This window comes from Bombina bombina, chromosome 3 (assembly GCF_027579735.1).
Source record: "Bombina bombina isolate aBomBom1 chromosome 3, aBomBom1.pri, whole genome shotgun sequence".
In the NCBI taxonomy this organism is placed as follows: Eukaryota; Metazoa; Chordata; class Amphibia; order Anura; family Bombinatoridae; genus Bombina; species Bombina bombina.
In genome coordinates this window covers 220,612,277-220,625,777 of record NC_069501.1, presented here as the reverse complement: position 1 = coordinate 220,625,777, position 13,501 = coordinate 220,612,277, and the positions used below count along the sequence as shown (strand labels likewise).

Below are 13,501 nucleotides of genomic sequence, written 5' to 3'. Positions count from 1 at the left end.
GTTTCCCAAATTTAAACCTGTAATATCTGGGGAGTCACGAATGGATGCAGCCAGTGGTTCAATGCATATCGCAAATAGGACAAAGTAATTAATAGCAATTTCCCTGTTGCGAATAATATAGAAAACTTTACTTTTTACCTATCATGAGAAGGTGTTAAGGTTATAATGGGAGGGGGAGAAAGGAAATAATGACACCTAACCAGCGTGTTATAAATGGTGCTGTGAAGTCCCACAGATTCTCAGAAGAGCCCAGATATTATATATAGGATATAACTGCAAATAGTGAGTCAAGAAGCTTGTCCCAGACTTAACAACTAAAACATCACTAAACACTGCCACCATCAAAACTGGCACAACAAAAAGTCAAACTGAAAATCAAATAAAACAAATGGAAACTCAAAGCAGCACCAAATGCTTCTCCATACAATACTGTATTTGTAAAAATAATCAGTCCCAATCAAGTGTTTCAAGCTGGTGGTGTTGTACTTTTAAGATGACTGTCCCAATACAGCAGGAAGACTTTCAATTATGTTTAAAAAAATAAATAAAATCTTGCAAAAGTAGGGGAGTGGCAACTTGATGAAATATTTTACAGAATAAATAGAATGTAAGAATTGCACAGGCCTTGGGATTCCAAGAAGCGTAATCTACAAATTGATGAAAATCTCACTTGCTTCTCCTATTGAATGTATTAATAGCAACTGCAAAATCCAAATCTGATAGTGGCAAAGAATGGTCATAAGTGTCAGAAGTCAGTAGGACTTGAAGCAGCAACAGTAGACGGAGAATCAGATATGAGCTGCCACAGTTGAGAACAGGTACAGATGATCAGTTTATTTTGTCCATTATCACAGTGACAAGGTCTCTCATGTAGGATACGGAGATAGCATTATCAGGATAGAAGAAGAATGGTTTACAGAGTCTGGGAAACTTCAAGTCCTTAGTGAATGCCGGCAAGGTCACAGAATCCAGCGGATGAGGTCAAAGGCAATGCCAGATCACTGGGACATTATAGGGACAAGCTTAAGATGTGTCAGCAGATATAATTTGTATAAAAAGGCAAACATTCTACATAAAACTTAATGGGACACTCAAGTTAAAATAAACTTGTATGATTCAGACAGAGCAGCAGTTTTAAGACACTTTCCAATTTACTTCCATTATCAAATTCTTCACAGTCTTTGTATATTCACACTTTCTAGGGAACAAGATCCTACTGAGCATGTGCACAAGCTCACAAGGTATACATATACTAGTCTGTTATTGGCAGATGTTTGTCACATGGTACAGGGGACCAGAAAATGGGAGAGAAAAAAAATTGTCAGAAAAAAAAAATCTACCGCTTATTTGAAATTCAGAGTAAGTGCTCTTGTATTGTCTTTTTTATTATGTACTTACTTGTTAATTATGCAACTCTACTGCATTGAGTGGTCAATTAAAAGAAATATCATACAACAAGTACTAACTGTGGCACAAGTGCTTTCTTGTTAATCTAACTTTGTTTCCTACATGCTTCTGCTGTAAATTAAATAACAAATAGTGATGGATATTTCCTTAAAATAAAACTGGAGCCAGCAAGGATAAAAACAGCTAATAATTACATGTAATACTGTACTGGATATCTTATGATGCTGGTGCAATCTGCTTATAGCCCTCTCACTCAACTGAAATGAAAAAAGAGCAGAGATTTACACATCCAGAGGGGAAAAAAAAGACAAGGGTTACTGTGTAAGTGCAATCATATGTTTCTATCTTGTATTGAATACTATCCTCTGTTATAGCAGCGTTAGGAGTAAGGTAGATACTATATACACAAAACTAAGCCTAGTAAAAAGTTCTTGAGAAAGTGAAAAAAGCATTAAAAAAATACATTAACATAAAGCAATTCCCCATAAAACGTGCATTGTGACTTCACTTTTTTTACACTTTTACTAGATTTTAACTGAAAATAGATTTTTTTTTCTACTGCTCTAACCCTAAACCTGGAACATTCTACACAGTGAAGAAACCTATGCCCCCAATTGCCTACTGTAACAGAGATCAGATCAAAAGGCAATTCAAGGGGCGTGTCTCTGGACAGGAAAACAATGCGAATTTGGTAGCAAAATAAATGCTTAATTGCTGATATGTACTATACATATAATAAAAATACTGTCCCTTTTAATATTAACAAGATTAACAAACATGGATTGAGCCTATATCATTGAATCCCTGGAGTCATAAGTGATCTAATAGACATGGCATGTCTAGCAAAGCAAAATATGACCAGACATGTGCATAATCTTTATATGCTTCAGATTTCCAATGTAGAACTACATAAAGAAAGAAATCTACCAAGTTAAACAATGTAAAAATCTTTATTGTTATTTGTAACAAAACATTCTTAAAACGTAACAGCAGGGACAAAAAAATCCAAGATCATTAGATCAGAAATATTAAATGTAACAGTTGTAATAAATAAGATTGGTAAAATGATGCACTTTCTAAAATAACAGCCCTGTTTACCCACTGCCCCTGACTAACAAATGAGTTAAAAAAGAAAAGAAATGCCTGTAGCTTACCTGGGACTGCTGGCCTACAACTGACACATATGAGAACTTACATCACTGGTGCCTTCCCCTCTGAGACAATGAGACATGCACTAAAAAGAGCACAACCAACGTAGAACAATTTGTAGCCTTATGTCAGGGAGCAGAACTTGCCCTGGGCTGTGCCTTGGTCTAGTGTCTTGTCGAGGTTCAGGGTTACCAAGGTAAAGGAGAATGAGAAGAAAAATCTATGTCTACCCTCTTAACGTGAAAAGCTCAGTTAAACTGCTTACATTGTGGAGAAATTGGCAGGCACATGGAATGTGGGATGGGCCAGAAACTAGTTCATAACAAAAAAAAAAAAAAAATTAGATCAGCCACTTTGTGAGTTTGTATTTTTTTTTTTTTAAACTAATCGTTCTTTGCATTTTCAGCAATAAATGGGTTTTCTGGCACTGTAAAAAAAGACAAAAATGATCACATTGGGTTAAACCAAATGATTTACTCTTAAAGCAGAGCTGTCTAATAGATAATTCTACTTCCCACATATTCTTGGCAGTCTTGACAACTGACGTATCTGTCTGGAACAAAAAGTTTGAGTTGTTCACTAATGAAAACGTAGGGGGGAAAAAAAGTAGCAAAAAAAAGGTTTTGTTGACTGTATTGTTTATGTAGCTCCTAGAAATAAAACTCAGTCTGAGAAACTTCAATAAAAGAATCAGGAAAGAAAAGAATAATAAATAATAATAAACTATTGATATAAACTTGCAATTTTATATAGAAGATGAGCAAAAAAATAAATACAATTCTTGAAAATGCAGCAGAGGCCCTAAAACGTAATACATTCTGAGGGTTAAGTAGTTTAATATACTGCATTTTGAGTAACAGTTTTTTGATGCAACAGCTATTGTACGGCAGCTAAATACATTATGTGGAGACCTTGTTGCCTTGGAGACATTAAAGGACTATTATTGTGAAACAAATGAACATGTCATTTTATCACTAACCACCCTGCAAATGCATTACTATCGACCTAGCTATGCAACTCTGCAGCTCTCAAGCTGTACTTTTACCTGTGTTTAAATCCTTTGGGGGGGGGGGGGGGGGGGGGTTAAGCACATAGATTTGCAGGGTTGATTTATTTTTTTCACAATAAGGGCCCTTTAATAAAAAAAGCACTGCTCTGCTCAGCTGATGCATTCATTAATTGGTTAGCTGTATAGGTGGTCTACTAGAATATTGTACTTACACAGTTAAAGGGATATGAAAAACAAAATATTTAATTCTTGATTCAGGCAGATCTTTTGTTGGAAAACAGGGATGTATGCTTAGGATCCAGCCCATTTCTGAAGCACTATATGGAAGTAGTTTTGCAAGACTGCAATCCATCTTCAAAAGCACTATCATCCTAACTTGTGGGATATTGTCCTTCCTGACAGGAAGTAGCAAAGAGAGCACCACAGCAGAGCTATCTATATAGCTCCCCCCTTAACTCCACCCCCCAGTCATTCGACTGAAGGCCAAGGAAGAAAAGGAGAAACTATAAAGGTGCAGAGGTGACTGAAGTTTACATAAAAAAAATACTATCTGTCTTGAATAGACAGGGCAGGCCGTGGACTCGATACATCGCAAAAGAAAGAAATTTATCAGGTAAGCATAAATTTTGTTTTCTTTTGCATGATGTACCGAGTCCACGGATTCTTCCTAACTTGTGGGATACCAATACCAAAGCTTTAGGACACGGATGAAGGGAGGGACAAGACAGGAACCTTTTAAACGGAAAGGCACCACTGCTTGCAAAACCTTTCTCCCAAAAATAGCCTCTGAAGAAGCAAAAGTATCAAATTTAAAATTTTTTTGAAAAGGTATGAAGCGACGACCAAGTCGCAGCCTTACAAATCTGTTCAACAGAAGCATCATTTTTAAAAGCCCATGTGGAAGCTACCGCTCCAGTAGAATGAGCTGTAATCATTTCAGGAGGCTGCTGTCCAGCAGTCTCATAAGCCAAAAGGATGATGCTTTTTAGCCAAAAGAGAAGTCGCCGTAGCCTTTTGACCCCTACTCTGACAGATGGCAAGAGTGAGCCTCTGCCCATTGGATTATCCTTGAGACCTCTATCATCGCTAAGGAACTCTTTGTTCCGCCCTGATGATTGATATAAGCCACAGCCGTGATGTTGTCCGACTGAAACCTGATGAATCTGGCCGAAGCCAGCTGAGGCCATGCCTGGAGAGCATTGAATATCGCTCTTAATTCCAGAATATTTATTGGTAGGAGAGCCTCCTCCTGAGTCCACAAACCCTGAGCTTTCAGGGAATTCCAGACTGCACCCCAGCCAAGAAGACTGGCGTCTGTCGTCACTATAACCCATTCTGGCCTGCGGAAACACATTCCCTGGGACAGATGATCCTGTGACAACCACCAAAGAAGAGAGTCTCTGTTCTCTTGATCCAGATTTATCTGAGGAGATAAATCCACATAATCCCCATTCCACTGACTGAGCATGCATAGTTGCAGTGGTCTAAGATGCAAGCAAGCAAACAGAGCTATGTCCATTGCCGCTACCATTAGTTTGATTACCTCCATATTAGTAGTCTGTATTGTGCTTGAGAAATAGTACTAATACAGACTATTAATAGTAGTCTATTAATAGTCTGTATTGTGCTTGAGAAACTGTCACATGACATTAAAAAAAAAAAAAAGGATTGGTAATTGGTATCAACGAGTATTTGAAAAAAAGTATTGGTACTTGTACTAGGTCTTAAAAAAATGGTATCGGTGCAACCCTACTAGAAACTCTGAGATTAATAGTTGCTTTTCTTGATGTTTAGGAAGCAGCAGTTCAATTCTATATCCCAATTTAGAACTGTATATCCCAACATAGAAAAGACAACCAAAACTAAAATATCCTTCTAGTAACAAAAATCCAATTATATCACAGCATAATAACTACAGGCAACTTTTTAAGGTTTTCTTTTCAAATATCTACAAATTCAAAAACATTTGATGCTATTAAGTATCTGATCTAATGAAACTTTTATGATTCAGATAGGGCATGCAATTTTAAACAACTTTCCAATTTACTTTTATCATCAAATTTAGTTTGCTCTCTTGGTATTCTTTGTGGAAAGCTAAACCTAGGTACGCTCATATGCCAATTTCTAAGCTTTTTAACTACCTCTTATCTCAGTGTATTTTGACAGTTTTTGACAATTAAACACTGCTAGTTCATGTGTGTCATATAGATAATGTGCTCACTCCAGTGGAGTTATTTAAGAGTCAGCACTGATTGGCTAAAATGCATGTCTGTCAAAAGTACTGAGAAGAGAGAGGAGAGAGACTCCCTCCTCTCTTCAATCTCTCTTTTTACCCTCTTCCTTTCCTCTCAGGCCATATCTTCTCTTTAAACTCTTTCTTTCCCCTCTCTCACTTTCTTCACTCTTTTTTTCTCCATTCTCTCTTAACTCTACCTTCTCCACTTTCACTTTTCCTCTCCTATCCCTCTCTCTCTGCCCTATTTACCCTCTCAGAAGAACAGTCTAAGCACTAATGGGGTCCCAACAGCCCTAGAGGAATAACCAATCCTTGCACTTTCATGGCTATATTATATCCATTTAGATAATAGTTTTAGCACATAGCCCAAAATATGTGTTTGTCAGTGCTGCAATAGGAATGGACATTCTGAAAACACAATGTGTCAACTTTGCTACTTACAACATGCCACCAGACTTCAGACTGAACATACACTAACTAATTTTCACTCACCGCCATTAAAATGGCCAGTGGAGGTGGGGGGGGGGGGCAGAGCTAGCCGTTGATCTGAGCAGCAGCACATGTAGAGAGCTCTGTCTTAAGAATATCTAATAAACACTAAATTAAGGTATATCACTGGACTTAGGCTGAAGTAAATACCCTTAGGTGGCTGGTTATACTGGACAGAACAGTCGGTTTGCGAGTTTGGTGAGACCTGAGCGAGTTTCAAACTGACGGAAACGTCTTGATCGGTACAATATTAGGAAAGACCGCGGCTGCGGCCTACTCCGGAACTCACAACCACTCCAAACAGGCTTAAACTTTGGATGCACTCAGGATAACACCCGGTGAGCTAGTAGACTGATCCAAGGGTTAGTATCTGTAAACCAATAGCTATACTCACCTATAATATAAGGAAACGGAACTGGAGGCCAAAACTCAGGCAGTGTTGATACTTATAAGCTGCCCAACCTAAAACTACCTGACTCAAATACCAGCTAAAATAAAGAGCCTTAAAACCGGACTGATACCATACTTCACACAAGCCAAATATAGAGGAGCAGTAAAAGCGTCTTAAGTGAGGGGTAAGTGGCAGGAAAATTGCCATCTTTGCTTGCACTAACTATAAAGAAAGGCCCCATAGCAAGCTGCAGACTCTACAAGCTACTAATTAATCAATACTGCACTACTACAACCTCTCAATCAAAAACCCTAGCTTATGTTTCTTGTCTCTTTCACAGGCTGCTTGCATTAACTAAGGCTAAGAGACTTCCATAATAACAAATCAGTACTGGAAAAGTCTTGGGGCTGCAGGCCATCACGGTATTGTAGCCTACCTCCTCCTTGCTTTAATTCTATACAGGCTCTCTCTGTGCTAAGGATGCCGGCGTAAAACACCAAGCTGGCACCTGGGGGGACTGTTTCTTCATCATATTTGTACCAATTTTTTCTAACCTTAAGTTGATCGCTGTGCACATCTATCCCCCCATGTGATGAAACTTGGACTCCCTCCATACTCATATGCTATGTCTCAAGCTGCTAAAAGAAAACCTAAAGTGACACCCCATCCAAAAAAACAAAAAAACAGTAGCAGACCACTTCAAATATCAACCTTCCACAAAATCCCCATCATCAAGAGATACCCATCCCTCACTGGACGAGAACTATTCAGAGAGCAGTATGGATTCCCAACACCTGTCAACTGATAATTTGGCTACTAATATTGTTGACGTCTTGACCCATCGCATGAACATGCTACAAGACACTTTGACCAAAAAAAATAAAAGAGCTACGCAGCTGATCTCCGTAGAGACATAGCGGCGCTGGGGGAACGTACGGAGACCTTGGAACGGAAACACGAAGATTTAGCCATTGACCATGCTAATCTCCTGTCCTACTCTCAGAACTTATACGTCCAGATTTCAGACCTAGAATTAAAATTGTCTGATATGGAAGACAGATCTAGACGCAATAATTTGCAATTCAGGGGAGTACCAGAAGAAGTTGGATCAGCTGATTTGGAGCAGTTCATCCTGGAATTATGCCAGCAACTTCTACCTATGCTGGACCCTCCTGGTCTAATTCTGCACAGAGTCCATCGAGTCCCCACACCACAAAATGTCTCCCGGGATAAACCAAGAGACGTTTTGACCAGAGTACATTTCTTCACCCATAAAGAAAGAATTCACCACGAGATGGCCACCCACCCAAACCTACCACCAAAATTTCAGCAAGTGTTAATATTCCCAGATGTCTCAACATATACCCTCCAAAAAAGAAAGACATTTAGATTTATCACTCAGGCCTTACGGAAAGGAAAAATCCGGTATCGTTGGGGATACCCCACTAAACTCATAGTCTCTAGGGATGGATCCACCCATACCATAATAACTCCAAAGGAAGGCTTGGCCCTTCTTAAATATTGGGACTTGTCACTTTCACCGGATCAAGAATCAAGAGAAACTCCTGCTTCCGCACTTCACCCTACAGCACCCGAGTGGTGCTCTCTGCCACAGCGATCAACTACATAATGTCTTAAGTATATTCATAGTATTGTATTGTATTCTACTACATAGTTAACTGTCTACTGTCCTAGGTATATCCACCGTATCATCTTATTTCCTGTTACACATTTATCGGATCATGATATGATAATGACCTAAGATAGTATTGATATCACTGATAAATTCTATATTTCTTAATCCAGTACTGATCTATTGATCAGGTTACGACACTCCCCATTTAGCTCATTCATTAGTCAAGTGATGTTAAACCTTAGTACCAACAAAGATCTATTGACCTGAGTATGCTGATATTGCCCCAGAATAGAAGTGATATTACTGTTAAAATTATATTTTTTAATCCAGTACTGTCAATCTTAATGCCAACAACGTTTTATTGACCAGGTTAATGGCACTCCCTACTTAGCTTACTCATTAGTCTAGTGTTAAACTTTCATACTACCAATGCTCTCTTGGCCTGGTTACGACACTCCCCTCCGGTCATATTGCTAAAACCAGTTTCATAGTCAAGGGGAGCTATATTTAATAAACAGGCCCATAAGCCTGTATCCTTACCTAGGATGGTGTTAAAAAAAAAAAAAAAAAAAAAAGTTGACTATGTAATTCGCATAGGATGTCTATGTTGTACACATTTTCCCTCCCACTATCTATATTTTTACCTATGCAATTTTACCCAAAATAAGGTATAAATTACACTACTTGTTCTTATTCCCCTCCCCCCTGCAGTGCCAGTTTACCACTTCTGTTACTTTTTACAGTAATATAACCACACCCTCAGAAATACTGATAGTATTATCCCATTACAGGGGTGAGGAGGTCACACAGTTGTCCCTCTTCCACGGGTGGAATAGCATACCACCCTTCCTGAAAAATTCTCTACCACATATAACTCTTTGTCCATAATACTAAGGTTTAACAATAGCCTAGCTATTAATTGTTTCTAGTAGACGGGAACTTAGAAATCTCAAAATAACAGCTGTTAACCTAATAGTGCAATACATTAATATTGTACAAGCTAAGTTTTTTTTTTTATTGTCATACCTATAGAACTGGTGACCAGATCCTATCCTTTCTCCAGCGGCTGTCAAGTGAGCAGCTCTGATTATTTTCAGTCTTTCCAGGTGTGGTGAGTAATCCCCTCCCCGATCGCTATCCCACATCCCATCCTCAAGTAGACCCTACCTTCTACCTCTCCTTTTACCCCTGTGTACTCTTTTCAATTATGGGTGAAACCTGTGAAAGTCTGACATTTGCCACCCTAAATGGAAAGGGCCTAAATTCGCCAACTAAACGTAGCCTGCTGACCAATTTTATGAAATCCTTAAAAGCCCATATTATCTTTTTAGAAGAGACTCATTGGCTAGAATCTCACCCAGACCCATTCAGATCCTCTGAATACCATACACAGTATTACTCCTCCTTTGCGGAGAAATTTAAGGGGTGTAGCAGTCTTAATTCATAGATCAATAAGTTTTGAACATGTCTATGATGAGAAGGATGACCAGGGTAGATCGCTAATACTAATCTGTAAATTGAATGGCTCTCCGTTTACATAAGTAAACATTTACGACCCCAACCAATCCCAGCCTAACTTCTTGAAGACTCTTCTCTCCAAAGTCGAACTGGTTAAGGCTAGAACAATGGTCTTAGGGGGTGATTTTAATATGGTTTGGGACCCATTAATGGATAAACGGGTTCAGCTCAATAAAGACATCTATTAATATACAGTAAACACAGCTACTAAATTTTGATCCCATATTGCGCACTATAATTTTTCGATATATGGCGAGCACTACACCCTGGTGAAAAAGATTACAAGTTCTTTTCTAGGCCCCACAACACATACTCTAGACTGGACTACTTTTTTACCGACTTATGGACAGAGTTAGTTCATCACACATACGGGTATATTCGTGGTCTGACCATGATGTATTACTCTTTACTCTCACTACTGACATAAATAAATCCTCCAGACCTTCCTGGAAACTGCCTAAAATGCTGCTACATAACCAAGAATTTAAAGCCTCTCTTCAAACTTCTATTGCAGAATTACTATTGATTAATGAAGACCCTCAGATCTCATATCAGATCCTATGGGCCTCCCTAAAAGCATATATCAGAGGCATCTGCATACAAAAACAAGCATCCATGAGAGCTCAGAAAATGCCCCATTATGCCTATTGGTCTCTTCATTAAGGTAAAAAGAATCCATCAATAAGTCTTCTCCCACAGCACAATTGGCGCCAGAAATTAAAGCTTTAAGAGATCAAATTGCCGAAAAAGAACTAGACAGGGTTAGAGATGCTTTAACACATTTCAAACAAGTAATGTATTACCAGGGTAACAAAGCTTCTACCCTGTTGGCCCGCAAATTACGGAGGAAAACAGCAGCCGCTAGAATTCTTGAAATAGATAGAGGAGACACCACAGTCACTTCCCCTAGAGATATTGGTGAGGCATTCGCTACTTATTACTCTAAGCTGTACAACCTTAAATCGGCCACAAACAAATCTGAATTACCGTCACAAGACATTAGTTCATTCTTAGATAAGCTAAAACTCCCCTCTCTTACCAATTCAGCCAGAGAAGAGTTATTAACGCCCTTCACGCTAACTGAACTTAATACAGCCATTAAAAATATGCAAAATAATAAAGCTCCGGGTCCAGATGGCTACTCGGCAGACTTCTACAAGATGTTCCGAGTGAATCTAAGTTCGACCCTCTTGAAATTATTTGCAGAAGCTCAAGATCAGGGATTGCTTAGAAAATATTTTTTACAAACCACCATCCTTGCCATACCGAAGCAAGGAAAGGACCCTGCCCAATGTAGTAGCTATAGACCCATATATGTTAAATTATATGCCAAACTCCGGGCTAACCGCCTGTGCCTTCTCCTCCCCAATCTTATACACCCAGACCAAGTAGGATTTACATTCGGTAGGGAAGGCCTGATAACACCAGGAGAGTACTTAATATTCTATCAGAATACTCTAGACTAAAACATTCCATGCCCATTCCATGTCCTGTCATGTGGAAAAAGCGTTTGACAGGGTCAGATGGGAATAATTATGGTTGGTACTACACCAATTTGGATTCTCACAGGAAATTATCATAGCTATCCAAGCATTATACTCCAACCCATTGGCTATAGTTAAAGGCCTAGGATTTACCTCCATTGAGTTCCCATAACAAATGGTACATGACAGGGACGTCCCCTATTGCCCTTAATCTTCACCCTAGCCATTGAACCCCTAGCACAAGCCATTTGTAATTCACCACAAATCCAAGGAGTCTCAGAAAGTCAGGAGATCGAAAAGATTGCACTCTTTGCGGACGATATAACGCTATTCTTGTCTAACCCGATAGGCTCTCTACCAGCAGTGTTCGAAATTATAAAAAGCTTTAGTAAGTATAGCTACTACAAAATAAAGATCTCCAAACAGAAGTTTTGCCCATCCATATCCCTGAATTTGAATGAGATATTCTACAAACAACCTATGACTTCCAGTTGTCTACAGATACAATCAGACATTTAGGGTTACAATTAGGCCCAGATCTAAAATTAGTAAAAGACAAAAACTACAACCATATCTTCCAAAAAATCTTTTCCCTCTTAAATTCATGGAAATTCCACGAAATTTCATGGCTAGGCCATATAGCCTCATTGAAGATGTCAATCCTCCTCAAAATCTTGTACTATTTCAGATGCTTACCCCTTAATCTTTCTAAGGTGAGTCCAAACAAATTTCACTCATTATTTCAGACCTATATATGGGGATCCTCAAGGCAGAGAATATAGCAGGGAAAATATTGCAAAAAAGATTTAGTCAAGGAGGGATTGCTATGCCCAACGTCTCCCACGATTATGAGGCCGCCCATATGACACATATTTCTGCATGGTCAGACAAAGGAGAACCGCAAAGATGGAAGGCTATAGAACGAGCATTTTCACTGACAGGGCTAGACCTCAGTGACCTTCCCTGTATTCCAACCTATCATTTGGGGGTAACAAAGATCAAAAATGCATTTGTACATTAAAATATAGGGGCCTGGAACTCCCTTAGACACCTCTTTGACATAGCACCCCACCCCTCACCAGTGTGGTCTTCTTACTAACCTCCCATATAAACATGGTACCCACTGGAATACATGGAACGTACAGACATTCTCACAGCTCTATATATCTGACACTCTACCTCTCCCAGGAGACTTTGCTCCTCCTGTTCCGAATCCTCCCCCCTATGGCTCCCATTCGAATGTACCAGACTATATAAATGGTTATTATCCTGGGGATTCCCCAAATCAAATTGGCGCCCATATACTAACTGGGAAAAAATGTGGCAATCCAAAACTAAAAATTACCTAAAGCCCTCTTATGGCACTATGCTATGATTCAAGCATCATGTAATTCTGATAGGCTTTGGTAGCTTTGAGCATGGGAATATGACATGTCTATACTATTCTAGATAAAGTAATTCAGCAAGCAACTATACACACAAAAGAAACCCTACACTGTGCTAATTCTATAGAATCCTATATGAAAATTCTCCTACGATGGTATTACACCCTGGCTAGACAATCACAGATGTTTCCAAACCAATCCCCCTTGTGCTGGAGAAACTGCGGAGAGAGAGGCTCAGACCTCCACATTTGGTGGAGCTGCCCAGCACTTGACATTTGCTGGAGACAGGTGTTTCAAATATTAAAAGACATGGAGCTTACCTTGCCACAGAGACCTGAAATAGTCCTGTTACACATTTTCCCTCCCAAAATTCCAAAATCTCAATCTAAACTGGTCATCTTCATTCTAGCGGCTATGAAACTTTGCATAGCGAGAGCCTGGAAACAATCTGCACCCCCTGAGGTCTTAGCTGTACACGAGACAATAAAATACTTTGCTAAGATGGAAAAAGGTTTTTATCTTACTTTGAACAAAGAGGATCTGTTTTGGGATATTTGGGAACCTTGGTTTCACTACAGCGAAACACTGGACAAAGTTGATAAAGTCTAAATTCTTCTCTTCTTCACCTTTTGGCGAGTTTTATATACCCTTTATCTATTCTCCTTCCTGCATCCCTCCCGCCCACTCACCATGCCTGGAACTGTTTACATAGACACCTAGAGAGTTTCCCCCATGGAAACCAGAACACAAAAATCTAAATTCAATAATATTTGTGTAGAGATGACTATAGCTCACTC

General features: G+C 39.2%; 1 protein-coding gene across 4 annotated transcripts in view; it reads right to left on the bottom strand.

Moving 5' to 3' along the window:
• Window positions 1-13,501, bottom strand: part of GIT1 (GIT ArfGAP 1) — a 556,552-nt gene that overhangs the window by 169,812 nt on the left and 373,239 nt on the right. The gene's annotated exons all lie outside the window — the stretch shown is intronic.